General features: G+C 40.4%; 6 non-coding genes across 6 annotated transcripts; all 6 read left to right on the top strand.

Annotated features, from left to right (window-relative positions):
- Window positions 1-341: 341 nt before the first annotated feature.
- trnav-aac (transfer RNA valine (anticodon AAC)) lies at window positions 342-414 on the top strand. The gene has a single exon. It is a non-coding gene; the product is annotated as a tRNA-Val (tRNA).
- Window positions 415-3,154: 2,740 nt separating this feature from the next.
- On the top strand, window positions 3,155-3,227 carry trnav-uac (transfer RNA valine (anticodon UAC)). The gene has a single exon. It is a non-coding gene; the product is annotated as a tRNA-Val (tRNA).
- A 137-nt stretch (window positions 3,228-3,364) lies between these two features.
- Window positions 3,365-3,437, top strand: trnav-uac (transfer RNA valine (anticodon UAC)). The gene has a single exon. It is a non-coding gene; the product is annotated as a tRNA-Val (tRNA).
- Window positions 3,438-3,564: 127 nt separating this feature from the next.
- Window positions 3,565-3,637, top strand: trnav-uac (transfer RNA valine (anticodon UAC)). Its single transcript has one exon. It is a non-coding gene; the product is annotated as a tRNA-Val (tRNA).
- A 768-nt stretch (window positions 3,638-4,405) lies between these two features.
- trnav-uac (transfer RNA valine (anticodon UAC)) lies at window positions 4,406-4,478 on the top strand. Its single transcript has one exon. It is a non-coding gene; the product is annotated as a tRNA-Val (tRNA).
- A 3,988-nt stretch (window positions 4,479-8,466) lies between these two features.
- Window positions 8,467-8,539, top strand: trnav-aac (transfer RNA valine (anticodon AAC)). The gene has a single exon. It is a non-coding gene; the product is annotated as a tRNA-Val (tRNA).
- Window positions 8,540-16,084: the final 7,545 nt, after the last annotated feature.

The following is a 16,084-nucleotide window of genomic DNA, read 5'->3' as shown; positions in this document are numbered from 1 at the left end:
AGTCGCTTTTGAACAAGCGTACACTAGAAGAGGTGGGACTGACATCCAAATCAATTTTCCGTAGTGTAGTGGTTATCACGTTCGCTTTACACGCGAAAGGTGCTCAGTTCAAAACTGGGCGGAAACAAGTGGAGGCATGTTAAATATAAATGCTGCAATTCGCTACAAAACCCTTACTTTTGAGACAGGTGAAGGCCATCGTACCAAGGAGCTGTAGGCAGACTGCAATGCCGAATGACCTCTGTTCTGTTGTTTGTGGAATTCACAGACTGTCACACTGCTTGCAGAGCAGATTATGGGAAGGAGCCATCTTCTAAAAATCACATGCACCTCATCAATAGGTTTCTGTAGTGTAGTGGTCATCACGTTCGCCTAACACGCGAAAGGTCCTCGGTTCGAAACCGAGCAGAAACAGTGGTTGGATTCTGACAGAAAATTTTAACTGTTTGCCACACTAGGTGGGTGCAGCGCTCATTTCCTTTATATGCTTTTTAATAAGGGTGCACCTAAAGATTTATGTCTGCAACCTGAAGACTTGTTTCCATAGTGTAGTGGTTATCACGTTTGCCTCACACGCGAAAGGTCCCCTTTTCGAAACTGGGCGGAAACTGTGGGTGTTTTTTGCAAAAATTTCGTATGCGATTTTCTGTTGAGCAGGTCAGTACACTTGCAGGGATGTTTGTGGTTTAATGACCTCTGTTCTGTTGTTTGTGGAATTCACAGACTGTCACACTGCTTGCAGAGTAGATTATGGGAAGGAGCCATCTTCTAAAAAGCACATGCCATGATATCACGTTCGCTTTACACGCAAAGGTCTTCAGTTCAAAACTGGACGGAAACAAGTGGAGGCATGTTAAATATAAATGCTGCAATTCGATACAAAACCCTTACATTTAAGACAGGTGAAGGCCATCGTACCCAGGAGCTGTAGGCAGACTGCCATGCCGAATGACCTCTGTTCTGTTGTTTGTGGAATTCACAGACTGTCACACTGCTTGCAGAGTAGATTATGGGAAGGAGCCATCTTCTAAAAAGCACATGTACCTCATCAATAGGTTTCTGTAGTGTAGTGTTCATCACGTTCGCCTAACACGCAAAAGGTCCTCTGTTCGAAACCGAGCAGAAACAGTGGTTGGATTCTGACAGAAAATTTAAACTTTTTGCCACGCTAGGTGGTAGCAGTGCTCCTTTCCTTTATCAAGGAGCTGTAGGCAGACTGCCATGCCGAATGACACTAGGTGGGTGCCGTCCAAATCAAGTTTCCGTAGTGTAGTGGTTATCACGTTTGCTTTACACGCAAAAGGTCCTCAGTTCAAAACTGGGCTTAAACAAGTGGATGCATTTTAAATATAAATGCTACAAAACCCTTACTTTTGAGACAGGTGAAGGCCATCGTACCAAGGAGCTGTAGGCAGACTGCCATGCAGAATGACCTCTGTTCTGTTGTTTGTGGAATTTACAGACTGTCACACTCCTTGCAGAGCAGATTATGGGAAGGAGCCATCTTCTAAAAAGCATATGCACCGCATCAATAGGTTTTGTAGTGTAGTGGTCATCACGTTCGCCTAACACGCGAAAGGTCCTCGGTTCGAAACCGAGTAGAAACAGTGGTTGGATTCTGACAGAAAATTTAAACTGTTTGCCACACTAGGTGGGTGCAGCGCTCATTTCCATTATATGCTTTTTAATAAGCGTGCACCTAAAGATTTATGTCTGCAAACTGCAAGCGAAAGGTCCTCAGTTCAAAATTGGGTGGAAACAAGTGGAGGCATGTTAAATATAAATGCTGCAATTCACTTCAAAACCCTTACTTTTAAGACAGGTGAAGGCCATCGTACCAAGGAGCTGTAGGCAGACTGCCATGCCGAATGACACTAGGTGGGTGCCGTCCAAATCAAGTTTCCGTAGTGTAGTGGTTATCACGTTTGCTTTACACGCAAAAGGTCCTCAGTTCAAAACTGGGCTTAAACAAGTGGATGCATTTTAAATATAAATGCTACAAAACCCTTACTTTTGAGACAGGTGAAGGCCATCGTACCAAGGAGCTGTAGGCAGACTGCCATGCAGAATGACCTCTGTTCTGTTGTTTGTGGAATTTACAGACTGTCACACTGCTTGCAGAGCAGATTATGGGAAGGAGCCATCTTCTAAAAAGCATATGCACCGCATCAATAGGTTTTGTAGTGTAGTGGTCATCACGTTCGCCTAACACGCGAAAGGTCCTCGGTTCGAAACCGAGTAGAAACAGTGGTTGGATTCTGACAGAAAATTTAAACTGTTTGCCACACTGGGTGGGTGCAGCGCTCATTTCCATTATATGCTTTTTAATAAGCGTGCACCTAAAGATTTATGTCTGCAAACTGCAAGCGAAAGGTCCTCAGTTCAAAATTGGGTGGAAACAAGTGGAGGCATGTTAAATATAAATGCTGCAATTCACTTCAAAACCCTTACTTTTAAGACAGGTGAAGGCCATCGTAACAAGGAGCTGTAGGCAGACTGCCATGCCGAATGACACTAGGTGGGTGCCGAATGACCTCTGTTCTGTTGTTTGTGGAATTTACAGACTGTCACACTGCTTGCAGGGCAGATTATGGGAACGAGCCATCTTCTAAAAAGCACAAATAGGTTTCTGTAGTTTAGTGGTCATCACATTCGCCTAACACGCGAAAGGTCTTCGGTTCGAAACCGAGCAGAAACAGTGGTTGGATTCTGACAGAAAATGTAAACTCTTTGGCACGCTAGGTGGGTGCAGCGCTCATTTCCTTTATATGCTTTTTAATAAGCGTGCACCTAAAGATTTATGTCTGCAACCTGAAGACGTGTTTGTAGTGTAGTAGTTATCACGTTCGCCTCACACACGAAAAGTCCCCAGTTCATAACTGGGCGGAAACTGTGGGTGATTTTTGCAAAAATTTCGTATGCGATTTTCTGTTGAGCAGGTCAGTACACTTGCAGGGATGTTTGTTGTTTAATCTCTTTAGAAAAGGACAAAAATAAAACAAATGACCATTGAGGTTTCCTGTACAGTAATATAAAATGTTCGGTCAACAAAATTAGCAGCTTTTTGCCATGTTAAAAACACTGGGCAGTCTATAGTTTCAGTCGCTTTTGAACAAGCGTACGCTAGAAGAGGTGGGAATGAGATCCAAACCAAGTTTCCGTAGTGTAGTGGTAATCACGTTCGCTTTACACGCGAAAGGTCCTCAGTTCAAAATTGGGTGGAAACAAGTGGAGGCATGTTAAATATAAATGCTGCAATTCGCTACAAAACCCTTACTTTTAAGACAGGTGAAGGCCATCGTACCAAGGAGCTGTAGGCAGACTGCCATGCCGAATGACACTAGGTGGGTGCCGTCCAAATCAAGTTTCCGTAGTGTAGTGGTTATCACGTTTGCTTTACACGCAAAAGGTCCTCAGTTCAAAACTGGGCGGAAACAAGTGGATGCATTTTAAATATAAATGCTACAAAACCCTTACTTTTGAGACAGGTGAAGGCCATCGTACCAAGGAGCTGTAGGCAGACTGCCATGCCGAAAGACACTAGGTGGGTGCCGTCCAAATCAAGTTTCCGTAGTGTAGTGGTTATCACGTTCGCTTTACACGCGAAAGGTCCTCAGTTCAAAATTGGGTGGAAACAAGTGGAGGCATGTTAAATATAAATGCTGCAATTCGTTATAAAACCCTTACTTTTAAGACAGGTGAAGGCCATCGTATCAAGGAGCTGTAGGCAGACTGCCATGCCGAATGACACTAGGTGGGTGCCGAATGACCTCTGTTCTGTTGTTTGTGGAATTTACAGACTTTCACACTGCTTGCAGGGCAGATTATGGGAAGGAGCCATCTTCTAAAAAGCACATCCCTCTCAACAACAGGTTTCTGTAGTGTAGTGGTCATCACATTCTTCTAACACGCGAAAGGTCCTCGGTTCGAAACCGAGCAGAAACAGTGGTTGGATTCTGACAGAAAATGTAAACTCTTTGGCACGCTTGGTGGGTGCAGCGCTTATTTCCTTTATATGCTTTTTAATAAGCGTGCACCTAAAGATTTATGTCTGCAACCTGAAGACGTGTTTGTTATGTAGTGGTTATCACGTTCGCCTCACACGCGAAAAGTCCCCAGTTCGAAACTGGGCGGAAACTGTGGGTGATTTTTGCAAATATTTCGTATGCGATTTTCTGTTGAGCAGGTCAGTACACTTGAAGGGATGTTTGTTGTTTAATCTCTTTAGAAAAGGACAAAAATAAAACAAATGAACATTGAGGTTTCCTGTACAGTAATATAAAATGTTCGGTCTGCCAACAAAATTAGCAGCTTTTTGCCATGTTAAAAACACTGGGCAGTCTATAGTTTCAGTCGCTTTTGAACAAGCGTACGCTAGAAGAGGCGGGAATGAGATCCAAACCAAGTTTCCGTAGTGTAGTGGTTATCACGTTCGCTTTACACGCGAAAGGTCCTCAGTTCAAAATTGGGTGGAAACAAGTGGAGGCATGTTAAATATAAATGCTGCAATTCGCTACAAAACCCTTACTTTTAAGACAGGTGAAGGCCATCGTACCAAGGAGCTGTAGGCAGACTGCCATGCCGAATGACCTCTGTTCTGTTGTTTGTGGAATTCACAGACTGTCACACTGCTTGCAGAGCAGATTATGGGAAGGAGCCATCTTCTAAAAAGCACATGCCATGATATCACGTTCGCTTTACACGCAAAGGTCTTCAGTTCAAAACTGGGCTGAAACAAGTGGAGGCATGTTAAAAATAAATGCTGCAATTCGATACAAAACCCTTACTTTTAAGACAGGTGAAGGCCATCGTACCAAGGAGCTGTAGGCAGACTGCCATGCCGAATGACCTCTGTTCTGTTGTTTGTGGAATTTACAGACTGTCACACTGCTTGCAGGGCAGATTATGGGAAGGAGCCATCTTCTAAAAAGCACATCCATCTCATCAATAGGTTTCTGTAGTGTAGTGGCCATCACATTTGCCTAACTCGCGAAAGGTCCTCGGTTTGAAACCGAGCAGAAACAGTGGTTGGGGTCTGACAGAAAATTTATACTGTTTGCCACGCTAGGTGAGTGTAGCGCTCATTTCCTTTATACGCTTTTTAACTCTCTTGGGTCGTTTTTTTTCCACATAGCAGCAACATAGACTTAAAATACTCCGTCATTTTACGTCATATAAATAAAATCAATACATGATTATAAACTATAGAGGGTCTTCTTTTTTTGTGTACACTCACATTAACATCAAAACCGTGTGCTTTTGTAAAATGAAGAAAATAAACAGGGTGTGCTTTCTGCCTCTCTGTCTCCGTTAAATTTTTTTCTGGTGCACGTCTCTAAACTTAAACAAAGCTCAGCGAATACTATTCACACAAGCACGAGCAATATATCTTTATAATCATTTAAGTTTGTACTTTTAAAATATCTAATTCAAAACTAAAATAAATATTCTCTGTTTATGTAATCTATTAAAAAAGAGAGAGGTGTCAGCCGATCTCATTATCGTTCTCTTAGCTCATTATTCTGCTAATCTGACACGCCCACGGAGAGCGCGCGGTATTCAAACGCAAATGATCTGAAGCAGCACATTCAAAGTGTCAACGCCCCTCATAAACGCGATAACACAACAAATGTAATCATCAGATTAATGTAGCCTACTATTTCTTCTTGCGAGGCTGTGTGAGGAGTAATCCTGGGACATTTACCTCAGAACATGTGCTGTTTTTTTTTCATTCCGAGGAGCAACGGATCCATCTGATAAGTAAGTTCTTTATTATTATTGTTCTAATCGCGATATCATAGTGTATGTAAACCGCAAAAAGACTGTTTAAATATGAATCGCGTCTGTGTGTGAATGAATGAACTGAACAGTTTTTACCAAACCCTATTGCTATACTGAGATGAGTGAAAATCGACTGAAATATGTTGAAATAACGTTAAAATGTCTTTGTATTAGCAACGTATTAAACTGCAAATTAAAATTTATGCCCTAATATAGGCTCATAAAAACAACAAACGATATGCCTATGTTACAGACGAAATATGAAAGAAAACATTTTGTTGACTAGTTTTTGATAGATTATTAACTGTTTAATGTAAAATATGCTACTGCCACATTGAATAAGCTTTTGTTCACCAATTTCTGCTCAAATGTTATATATTAGGCTATGTTTGTTTTGTCAAAAATAAAGTCATCAAGTAGGATGCTATTATAGTGTTTGTTCCAATGTAGGCTTTATTCAAACTAATGAATCCTTAACTTTGAAATATGTATGATAAAATGTATAATTTAGTTTTTACAAAGAAATATGAAATATCCATCTGAGAAGTAAGTTTTTTTTTATTATTGTTCTAATCGCGATATCATAGTGTATGTAAACTGCAAAAAGACTGTTTAAATATGAATCGCGTGTGTGAATGAATGAACTGAACAGTTTTTACCAAACCCTATTGCTATACTGAGATGAGTGAAAATCGACTGAAATAGGTTGAAATAACGTTAAAATGTCTTTGTATTAGCAACGTATTAAACTGCAAATTAATATTTATATGCCCTAATATAGGCTATCATAAAAACAACAAACAATATGCCTATGTTACAGAAGAAATATGAAAGACAACATTTTGTTGACTAGTTTTAAATAGATTATTAACTGTTTACTGTAGCCTAAACTATAGACTACTGCCACATTGAATAAGCTTTTGTTCACCAATTTCTGCTCAAATGTTAAATATATTAGGCTATGTTTGTTTTGTCAAAAATAAAGTCATCAACTAGGATGCTATTATAGTGTTTGTTCCAATGTAGGCTTTATTCAAACTAATGAATCCTTAAATTTGAAATATGTATGATAAAATGTACACTTTAGTTTTTACAAAGAAATATTACACTTGAAATATTGTTATTTTAATTGTTGCTGTAATTGTAACCTTTTTAATAAAATAGCAAATAATATATTTACAAGGTAGATGTAAACAAAATCTTAAAAGGTCAATATAAGCCTTCTCTTCAAATTATTTGTATTGTGTTTTATTAGTGACAAATTTGGGGAGAGGATACATATTCAAAACTTTCTGAAAATACAGTATGAGAATTAACTACACAATTACTAGAAATGTTCACCTTGGATATTATACAATTTGCAAGCAAAAATACAAGTGGAAAAATACTATTTTTTTATAGATGTTTCCAACTGTGAACCAATTTTGTAGTATATATACACATTTCTTTTCTTGTGTCCTTGTATTCTTTCTTGTGGCTCAGTGACACACCTGTGGAAAGCTCATTATGCAGGCTCATTAAGCAGGTCTTTTGTCTTCACAGGTGTGAATCAGACCATTATACATGAGTCACGCCCATTTCGCATATTGCCTTTCCAAACAAAAAGTGTTTTACTAAATTTAAATCAATGTATTGTTTTATGTGAATGATTTGGAAGGATGATTTTCAGATCATTTTGAAGCAAAAATCCTAGGCGAGAACATCAATTAGTCAAAAGTCTTGTGGACACATATTTAGTATGTGTTTTGTGGCCTTATTTCAGAGACTTTAAGTTTTAGTTTTTTCAATAACCATGCACAAACAATATTCTCTCAAAAATACAAACATGTACATACATCTTGCTAACATATTATGGTAGCCCTGTTTGTGCTATATAGAGTGAATTTACACCTTTGCCATTAACATGTTTATAAATAACTGAAAAAAGCTCAAATGTTAGAGCATGTCAGAACACCTCCAGAACCCCAAAAAACACTTTGGACCCCAGAGGGTTAACAAGCGTGCACCTAAAGATTTATGTCTGCCACCTGAAGACGTGTTTCCGTAGTGCAGAGGTTATCACGTTCGCCTCACACGCGAAAAGGTCCCAAGTTCGAAACTGGGTGGAAACAGTGGGTGGTTTTTGCAAAAATTTCGTATGCGATTTTCTGTTGAGCAGGTCAGTACACTTGCAGGGATGTTTGTGGTTTAATCTCTTTAGAAAAGGACAAAAATAAAACAAATGACCGTTGAGGTTTCCTGTACAGTAATAAAAAATGTTTGGTCTGCAAACAAAATTAGCAGCTTTTTGCCATTTTTAAAACACTGGGCAGTCTATAGTTTCAGTCGCTTTTGAACAAGCGTACCCCAGAAGCGGTGGGACTGACGTCCAAATCAAGTTTCGGAAGTGTAGTGGTTATCACGTTTGCTTTACACGCGAAAGGTCCTCAGTTCAAAACTGGGCGGAAACAAGTGGATGCGTTTTAAATATAAATGCTGCAATTCGCTACAAAACCCTTACTTTTGAGACAGGTGAAGGCCATCGTACCAAGGAGCTGTAGGCAGAATGCCATGCCGAATGACACTAGGTGGGTGCCGAATGACCTCTGTTCTGTTGTTTGTGGAATTCACAGACTGTCACACTGCTTGCAGAGCAGATTATGGGAAGGAGCCATCTTCTAAAAAGCACATGCACCTCATCAATAGGTATCTGTAGTGTAGTGGTCATCACATTCGCCTAACACGCGAAAGGTCCTCGGTTCGAAACCGAGCAGAAACAGTGGTTGGATTCTGACAGAAGACTTTAACTCTTTGCCACGCTAGGTGGGTGCAGCGCTCATTTCCTTTATATGCTTTTTAATAAGCGTGCACCTAAAGATTAATGTCTGCAACCTGAAGACGTGTTTGTAGTGTAGTGGTTATCACGTTCGCCTCACACGCGATAAGTCCCCAGTTCGAAACTGGGTGGAAACTGTGGGTGATTTTTGCAAAAATTTCGTATGCGATTTTCTGTTGAGCAGGTCAGTACACTTGCAGGGATGTTTGTTGTTTAATCTCTTAGAAAAGGACAAAAATAAAACAAATAACCATTGAAGTTTCCTGTACAGTAATATAAAATGTTCGGTCTGCCAACAAAATTATAGGCGGCGAGCTACATAGGCCTACCGTGCACCCCCCCCACCTCCCAACAAAACCATACTTTTCTGAAAGGTCTGGATGTGTAGAATATGAATCTGAATGTTAACATTGAAAATTTTGGGTTGCACTACCTGTTTTAGGCCTGTGAATAGGGAAACCCTAAAAAACGATTTTAAGCGATTTTAACAAGTCGAAATTGGCCTAGTCAATCAGAACTGCTTTTAGGTGACCCATTACACACTCAAGCTTAACATATGATGACTTAGGTCAAAGGGCACCCTATACTGCTTCCTGGTAAGTGACTAAAATTAATATAGTTAAGGCCTTATGTTGATTTAATGAGCCCATTTCCTATATACAGCATGCACACACACACGAAGGGCCAATCCCAAAGTGAGCCCTGAGGACTAAGGACTAAAGACTCACAGACTTAATTGATCTCAGGTGCTAAGTGAGTGAGTGTGTGAGACCACATGAGCTCAGATAGGTATAGATGGGATTGGAACAGCACTTCACAATGTTTAATAACAAAGACGTTGCTGACACGTGCACCATCTACGTGTGTCGTGCTGTTGTTTACCTTTGTAATTTCCGGATTTCCCATGCACACAGACACACACTAACTATATACAAAAACTACAAACAGCATGGAAAAGAACTATATACAGCATGCAAGCATGCACCCAGACACACAAACGCACAATAACTATATACTAGAACTACATACAGCATGGAAAATAACTATATACAGCATGCACACACACACACAAATTCACAAGAACTGTATACAGCATGCACACAGACACACACAATAACTATATACAATAACTACATACAGCATGGAAAAGAACTATATACAGCATGCACACAGACACACAAACGCACAATAACTATATACAAGAACTACATATAGCATTGAAATTAACTATATACAGCATGCACACACACACAAATTCAAAAGAACTATATACAGCATGCACACAGACACACAAAATAACTATATACAAAAACTACAATCAGCATGGAAAATAACTATATACAGCATGCACACAGACTCACAAAATAACTAGGCCTATATACAAAAGCTAAAATCAGCATGGAAAAGAACTATATACAGCATGCAAGCATGCACACAGACACACAAACGCGCAATAATTATATACAAGAACTACATACAGCATTGAAAATAACTATATACTGCATGCGCACACACACACAAATGCACAAGAACACACATTAACACACAAGACCTATATACATCATGCACACACACACACACACACGCACACACACACACACACACACACACACACACACACACACACACACACACACACACACACACACACACACACACACACACACACACACACACACACACACACACATGCTGTAAGAGAACTACAGCATACATAGCTTCCCTTTCCCAAAGAAACACTGAACAAATAGTAGGTATAATGACCTACTATTAGGGTAATATGTTTTACCAATCAATAAAATACATGTATATTTCATGCATATGTCAGGTGTAACATGACACTCAAACTATTTTTCAATCCTGGTCTGACTCAGAGTTGTCATCATCAGATAAGTACTGTTCATCTGTTACGCTATCATCATCTGATTCATCTTCCTCATCCCTGCCACTCACAGATTCAATGATATCTGCCAATTGCTGTGGGAGAACACATCCCTCATACCACAGAGGCTCAATCTTTTGGTCAACCAGTGTCCAACCGTGTCCATTGCAAGCATCAGGGATGTCAGGGTTGGCAATATGGGCCACCTTCCATATTCTAACCTGGTAGTTAACCCTCCTGATGTGTTGCTCTAAACTCCTCCCACATGGGGGGAGTGTAGCCAGGTCCACATTTCTTGAGTGGGCTAGATGCTTGTCATCTTTGGAGCACAGCTCACTCATTCGCAAGAAACGCAACTCATCAACACTTCGTACTCGTGGTCTACTAAACAGAGCACAGGTGAACTCATTGAGGAGATCAAAGAGATCCCTCGGTACATCCCATGTGTCTCCCAGCCTGGCAAGAGTTTCTCCAAACTTTGGCATCCTAGAGAGGGTTTTCAATGGCCTGACTTTGCCTAACCCCTTGAATGCACTAGTGGTATCACAACCACTGAAGGCGTGAAGTGCCATTAGTTCTGTCAAATGTTGCTGAGAGTAACTACGAGACATTTCACTCACATCAATGAGCCTTTTCTTGTTTCCTGTGCCAGTGTGAAACATAATATTTAAGTCTGACATTGCCAGAGCATAGTGTAACAAGATGAAAAATATGTCAGTATCAGGACTCTTAACGACAACATTGCTGTAGTTTTTGTCTCTGGCAAAGTCACAGTAGAGAATGACTCTAGAATCTGTCTCTTCTTGGGTAGACTTAAGGCTCAGGACTTCTGTTCTGCATGTTGAGCTGCCATCTTCAGACGTTAGCAGATATGCTGTTCCTTCACAGGTTATGATCACTTGTCTCCCATGTAGCTTCCTGGCATATGAGTCTTCACTCCAAAGGCGGATGAGTAGTGCAATAAATTGTTGCTTGTTTTCATCATTGGCGAGGAACTGTTTCCAATCTGCTGGCCTTTTGGTATTTTCACCTTTTATGATAAGCTTTTGACCACAACCCCTCCTCTGTCTTTCCATTGTTTTCACAGAATTGGGGAAGTAACTATCTGTGCTGAACACAACATTGCCTGTCTTTGGCATCATGTCAAACACCTTACTGCATATCTGTTTGAAGCTGCCTGGTACCTCCTTCAAGAAGTAAAAGTAGGCATTTCCATCAATAATTACAAGAGTTTGATCTGTGGATGGTAGGGCAGCATCATTGATGTCTTTTACCAGGTAAGCAAATGACTTTGACTTATCTGTTTTGGACAAGAAACCATCAGCAGTGCCTATACTGTACGGCACAGGAGTCAAGGTGTACGTGAGTAGTTCCCTCATGTCCAATTGTAGACCTTGCTGTTGGGACTTCATGAACAACTGGAAAGCAATGTTCCCTTGCTGCTGATACTGTATTACTTTGTGTGTTGTTGTTGTAACTTTGCTCTTTTTGTTCATGTCCGTGAAGGTTTTGAGGCCAAGGCGCTTGATAGGCTCAAAGAAGTCACAACCTTTTTCCAGGCGTGTCGCAATAAAAATATCCTTGGCAACCTTGCCTGCTTGTTCAGCTCTCAAAACATCTCTTTGGACCTCAGCAGATACTGCAGCATCAGAAGAAAGAATAAACAAGTTGTCAGTGCTTCCCAACTCAAAATGGTTAAGGAAGCTCTCCACTGCCTCAATTGTTTTTCTCACCAACTTTTCACTCTTCAACATCTCAGCTGGACGAAGCTCATTATGCTTGGTTTCTGCAGCTGTTCCAGACAGCATGTCAGCCATACTGAGGGTTGCATTAACATACTGAGATCTAGCATGGGTTGTTCGTACCCAACGTTGGTAGGCATCATAATTTGTCAGAATTCCTGACACACCAAAAGCATTTCCACCAGCACCCCCATGAGATTTAGCATGTCGCATGAAGGTCTCCTCCATAGTTTTATCTACGGCACAGCGGTTACCTGGAATGAAGGAACGTGCAACGCTAATAGCCCCTCTTTTCAACAACTCTGTGGCTCCAGGATGTGACACTTCAATGTTCGCAATGAATATGGAGAAGTAAGAGAGATATCTGGCATAATTCTGGCCTCCAAAGCTGAAAAACAGGTCTGCCATAAGGTGCAAACACTGAGCATAAAGGAGAAAATCATTATGTTTCACTGCATGGATGAGAGACAGTACCAACCAGATGTGGTCCATGTAAGATGTCTACAGCTGTGTTGTCTTCCCTAGATGTCCAGCTTTTACACTCTCTCGAAACTGTTGATATCCTTCGATGTACTTCTGCAGTGGAACATCATTCCTTGTTGCATCTAAGGCTTCTTTAGAAGGAGCTTTCAGCAGTTCATCTAGTATCCCCTTTGATCCCTCTGGTAATTGAGAGAATACTTCTTTCTCTCCAATACTTGTGAGGTATTGTGATAGGAGAAGTCTTTCAAGACATTCCAATACTGTCTTATGACAGTGTAGTGATCTGTCATAATGTTTACCAGTAAGGACACCTTGAAGAGAACCTAATGCAATCAGCCCAGCTTCCAACAAGATATCAGAGAGACCCGATCCATCCATTTTCTTGCCCACCATCTTCAGATATGCGCAAGCCAGATGAAATGTACCAATCAATATTATGTGTTTATCATACCTAGATTGATCATTCCAAATCAGGGGATATGCTTTCATGCATACCCCCAAGTCGAATGTTGTAACAACATACTGTTGTTGGATTTCTGCTGTTGCCTCCTCAGCATATCGAAGGCATTCTTTTACTGTCTTGTAGTCTGTAATTGGGCTTGGAATAACAGGGTAATAATCAATAGTTGTCAGACTTTCAGGGGTTCGTCCTGACATTGTGATGAAACCTGTCCATCCTGGAAATTGTTGATCTGATTTGCTGCATGCTGTACGGATCAATACCCACAGAAAGTGCTTCATGGTAGGATCTTGAAGATCCCTCTCACCATCAGGAATTACTCTTTGGTGTATGGTTATTTGAGGACTTTTCCGTTGTGTAATATAGCAGTCAGGAAGAGCTTCAGCTGACCCCTGCTCAAAAGAACGTCGTTTTGTTTTCCTGGAAGTGGATGGAATATCGATACGGACTCCGCCATGATTCTCCGGCTTGCCTTCTATGACCTGTAACATAATGCCATGTGCAGTGTGAATTGAATCCATTCCAGTTAAGTTGTTGAGCAACTGATCAAAATTATCAAATTCTGAGTGGAAAATGGAAGGGGCTCCTGGTGATCTAATGATTTGTGTAGACAAAAGACTGGATGTCTCAGCCACAGCCTCAGCAAGTGCAGTTTCCAGTTCAAGGGAGAATGTATAATTCTCTGAATGGCCCAATCGATTAAATAGGGTAATTAATTTTTCACACCTGAAAAGGTGTCTAAGTGTCATGCATATAAGCATATGCTTTGGAAGTTTCCATTCTCCATTTGTTGTGGACCGACATATGTCTTGCCCTATTGAATTTACAAGCCTGTTCATTTTGGAGCTTTGTGATTTTGGTTTGCCACATATCACATGACACAGAAATGTCTCCAAATTAGATGGAATTACAATGTTCATGCTTACAAGATCCTGGGCAGAGGGTGGCCATCTCAACTCATCAGCTTTTGCAAAGCTTTCCAGAATCTCCTCATGTAGATAATGGCCAGTCTCCTGGATCATGTCTTTGGAACCAAGTTCATATGCACACTGCACTAGGTTTGTAATGTCACTTTGTGAGCTGTACACAATGTATGTCGAGAAACGGCCTTTTTTGTTTAGCTTGCAGAATGCCACCTTTTCCTTGTATTGTCCATGTGTTTCTAGCTTAGCTTTGAGCTTTTCCCCACGCAATTTGGGATTGGGGAAGTTTGTGCATTCCAGATGAGCTATGTAGATTTTGGTCAGATCAGTCAATTTCATCATTTTGTTGCTGCCGATGATTTCCTTGTCAATTACTCGAGATACAGCACCAAATGCCTCACCGTGAGCTTCTACTAGTTGGATTTGTTTGGCCTTGTTTTCTGTGCTTGCACTTCTCCATTTTTCTAAATTTTGTGTATATTGGACTCTACAGGATTTGTGGTATTTAGCTTCTGTAGCAAATAGATCCTTTCCTCTAATTCTGTGAAGCAAATTTTCATCAAATTTTTGTTCTGCAACTTTGAGGACTGTTCTCCACCCATCACACTCAAACTCTCTTAACCCCTCAGTCGTCCATATCCCTTTATTTTTTACCTTCTTCCGTGTAATTGAGTTGCAGAATATACAGTCAGGTGTGAAGAGCACCTTGTCACCAGTTGAGGCCCTCTGACTTTGCCTTGAACTTGCTGCTAATAGTTCAGGCTTCTGGTCGAGTCTTTTGAGATTCATGGTGAATCTTTGGTAGCATTCTCTGTGATATCCATCACCTTCTGTAAGGGTGTCTGGTATAAGTTCACAGGTTACAGTCATTCTGTGAGCAGATTCCAGTGGTTCAGCTAATCTCTTGTCACGTATTTCTTTCATTCTGGCTAATCTTGCATCAGAATCTGTGTTTGCCCATAATTGCACGAGTGGTCCATATACAAGACCAGGGACATGCACAATGCATCTGGACTTTGGTTTTGTCCCATGACATCCCCTATGCCTTGAAGGACCTGCAGTCACTTGGCCCACTGACTCATGTCTTGACTCAGACATAACTGAGCAGTTCAGCTATGTTGAAGAAACCAACTACATAACCGACTAGATTATCTATGTGTATGAGATATGTGTGTGTGTGTGTGTGTGTGTGTGTGTATGTATAAGCTACTGGACGTCTAAAATTTCCCTTTGGGATGAATAAAGTATATATCTATTAATCTATCAAATGTCATTTAAAATAATTAAAAACAAATATTTAAAGTAAGCATCAATGTAGTGTAGTAAGACGGGTCAATTATATTAAATTGTAAACTAAAATATCAAACATCGAGCAATTCAGTGAAACAAATTTCTTGCTGTATAGGCAGAGGATGCAGAATTGGAGAATCTGTCTGTGTGAGTAAGAACAGTCTTTCAGGACGGTCTTTATATACCTGTCTGACACAGAGGAAACTATTAATGAAAATTCAACAAATATCTTATTTTGTCATTGGATGAACAACCCAGACAGGTTTCTGATTTGTCAATGAAATGACTTGTGAGCCACACACCTTTGATGGAAAGGGTAATGAGGGTTGGAATGTTAGCACGTTAGCATATTAACTGATACTATGGAAATGGACCTTGATCGATTATATCCATACAAGGCCTTAACTATATTAAAAAAATAATAATTAAAAACAACTATTTAAAGTAACTATCAATGTAGTGTAGTAAGAGTATTGGGTAACCTAAAAGCTGTTCTGATTGACTAGGCCAAATTCGACGTGTTAAAATAGCTTAAAATCGTTTTTTAGGGTTTCCATATTCAGGGCTAAAACAGGTAGTGTATCCCAAAAATGTCAATGTTAACAATCAGATTCATATTCTACACATCCAGACCTTTCAGAAAAGCATGATTTTGTCAGGGGAGGGGGTTGGGGTGTATGATAGGCAAATCTAGGTCGTGGCCTATGC

This window comes from Siphateles boraxobius, unplaced genomic scaffold, assembly GCF_051911475.1.
Source record: "Siphateles boraxobius isolate OS27281-9 unplaced genomic scaffold, OSU_SipBor_1 42, whole genome shotgun sequence".
Taxonomy (NCBI): domain Eukaryota; kingdom Metazoa; phylum Chordata; class Actinopteri; order Cypriniformes; family Leuciscidae; genus Siphateles; species Siphateles boraxobius.
This window is presented reverse-complemented; position numbering and strand designations above follow the sequence as displayed.